The following is a 3,338-nucleotide window of genomic DNA, read 5'->3' on the forward strand; positions in this document are numbered from 1 at the left end:
TACCGGACTAAGGCACAGCCTGGTGCGAGAAGTCCAAAGACCAACACTATTAAGAGAAATAGCATTGGTCTGGAGCAGTGGTGGATTTAGGGGGAAGGGGATTTGGGTGTTGGAACACCCCCGAAATTTTTGTATTGACTTTAAATATTTCTATTTATTTTAATTTTCTTTATTTTATCTTTATTTTCAGGTTTCCTATCCAATGAATGACATGTGATACATGGGTCAAGTTTTGTCCCACCAGTCCATGAATCATATCGCAGACGATCTTCAAAAGTAACACAAATCAAAATTTAGCATTTTTGAAATAATGCACTAAAAATGTACCTAGAGCTTTTATTTACCTGCAAGCAAAGCTGGAGCAAATTTTTGTTATAATTTGTTGAAAAAACCTAAGGTTAAGTCTCCCTTGCCCATATGATTTGCATGTGCTACGTAATAGTTTTTCGCATTATCTGACGAAGGTGTAATTTTGAGTTGTGCCACTTTTGAAGATCGTGTGCGATATATGAGCAACATCAATGCTGACTTCAGAAAAATTTGTCTAGGTATTTGGAAAAAAATATAGTATTTTTGTATGGAAACATGCAGAAAACAGCTGTTGATTGTATATAATTCATTGAACGTACCTATTCGAAAACTATTTCCCATACTTATTTATCATAAACTAGCTTGTACCCGCGGGTTTCACCCCACGTTTTTATACAAATATGAAAAATAATTTAATGATGTTATATTTTATTTCTGTGCCCATTTTGTTATAGCTCGTTATTTTTTAAGTGAGTTAAGGTATTTAGGCCGTTTAAAACTCCTCAATACTGTAGCAAATGCCTCAAGAGGTATGTATGCATCATGACAGCTTTACATTATAAGGCCGAACCCGGCGCTCCCTTTTCCATTAAATGACATTTTTTCTGTCAGTACGGCACTTATAAAATAAATCTCCATAACAAATTTAAAATACTTCCAGAGATATGTATGTATTAAGAAATTTTTTTTCCATGAGCAATTGATACATTTTGTATACACAACTCCATACCAAGTAGCAGTATTCTTCCACAAACACTTCCAGGGATAAGTGGCAAGAAAAAGTCAATTTGTACCTTTTTCTTATAACCCTAATCTTCTTCCATGAATTTATAATTGATTTTACATACCCCAGTACCAAGTCCCAGTACTCTACCATGAACACCTCTAGAGATATGTAGTATAAAACAGTAAATTTGTACGGGAGGTACCATGCCCCCTTTTCGAATAACGCAAATTTTTCTCCATGAGAATGGCATTAATTTTGTATACACATCTCGGTGCCAAGTTCCAGTCCTCTGCCTCCAGAGATATGCAGCATAGAAAAATAAATTTGCATGGGAGTTTCCACACCACCTTTTCCAATAACTCAAATTTTTCTTGATGAGTTTGGTATTAGTTTCACATACATACATAAATATGTATTTCCATACCAAGCTTGAGCACTTTACCCCAAACATTTGACGAGATATGCAATATGAAACTTTCAGCCAGTATGGGAGGTGCCACGCCTCTTTTCCAAAAACCTCCATTTTTCTCCATGAGTATGAATATGATTTCACACAGTGTTGGCAAAATGTTATTCTGATTAAAGATTAAAAATTAACGATTAAAATGTTAATCGCGTTTGACGCATAAAATTAATTAGTCGTAATCAACTGTACGATTAATGATTAAATTTTTTAATCGTTAATCGCTGGCTGCGATTACGATTAATTGTTTTGTGTGCACAGGAAAATTCCAGCATAAATTGATTAATCACCAACTCTTAAAATAGTAGCCTGTTTTCCAACGTAGGTCATAAGCTATCTCTGTGCCAAATTTCATGCAAATCTGTTCAGTCGTTTTCGCGTATTAATTTAGTTAAGTTTTTTTAACAGGTGCCAACTCTTCCAAAAAAATTAGCCTATTTTCCACTGTAGGTCATAAGCTGTCTGCTTGCAAAATTTCATGCAAATCTGTTCAGACGTTTTCGCGTATTAATTTTATTAAAAAAAGTGTTCCATTTTCCAACCTAGCTCATAAACTATCTGTGTGAAAACTTCCATGCAAATCAGTTCACTCATTTCCGCGTATTAATCTAATTAAACATTCTAATAGATGGCAACTCTTAAAAAAAAGTAGCCTATTTTCCAACCTAGGTCATAAGCTATCCGTGTGCTAAATGTCATTCAAATCCGTTCATTCGTTTCGCGTATTAATTTAGTTAAACTTTTTTAACAGGTGGCAACTGTTAAGAAAAGTAGCCTATTTTCCAACCTAGGTCATAAGCTATCTGTGTGCAAATTTTCATGCGAATCCGTTCAGTCGTACTTCCGTTGTTGAGTAAAAAAAGGGGGGGGGGGGCGCGTGCGCGATGTCCGACGGTTTTGGCTGAACTGAACTTTCGCATAATTTTTGCGAGGATGTTAGGCGGCCGTGCGCGCTCGGTAATAATTTTCGGAGTCGCTTCGACTCCACTGCCGCCAAAGGATGCGCGCACGGCCGCTGAATTAGGTTTAAGCGGCGGCTTAAACATTCTTCATTCAAGTAATTTAAAATGAAGAATAAATTTTTATTCATCATTCAAGTAATTTCAAATAATGAATAAATTTTTATTCATTATTGAAGTAATTTTGGATGAAGAATAAATTGTATTCTTAATTTAAACAATTTTAAATAAAGAATAAATTTGTATTCATCATTCAAGTAATTTCGAATGAAGAATGATTTTTCATTCATGATTCAAGTAATAGCGAATAGCGGATAATTTTTCATTTATCTATAATTCAGTAATTCTTTCTTGAACACCGCAGGCACCCTCAAATTGTGCATATGGAAACTGTGCATCCGAAATAATGCATATGAGAAAAACCGAAATAATGCATATATGCAAGGTTTCGGTTGAAAACCGCTATAATGCATATTAGAAAAAAACGAAATAATGCATATGAGAAAAACGAAGTAATGCATACATGCACAGTTTCGAGTCAAAACCGGAGTAATGCATATAAGAAAAACGACGAAATGCATACATGCACTAAAGCTGTAAAACTATCGATGGTACTGCCGATACTATCGAATGGTGCTACTTTCTTGCACTATCAAATAGCCGTTGGCCACTATCGATAATCTTTGTTTGAGGAAATATACATATTTGGGCAATTCGCAAGGTGTCGTATTTGTCGTGTTTGTCGTGAAGTCAATATATTTTATGACAGTTGTAAAAATGTTGTTATTGTTTTGTGAAGAAAAATAACACATGACGATACAACTCTGCAACCTATTGGGCAATTCACAAGGTGTTGTGAAGTTATATTTTCCTAACAAAA

The sequence above is a fragment of the Rhagoletis pomonella genome, unplaced genomic scaffold (genome assembly GCF_013731165.1).
Source record: "Rhagoletis pomonella isolate Grant_MI unplaced genomic scaffold, Rhpom_1.0 Rhpom_scaffold_00003, whole genome shotgun sequence".
NCBI lineage: Eukaryota > Metazoa > Arthropoda > Insecta > Diptera > Tephritidae > Rhagoletis > Rhagoletis pomonella.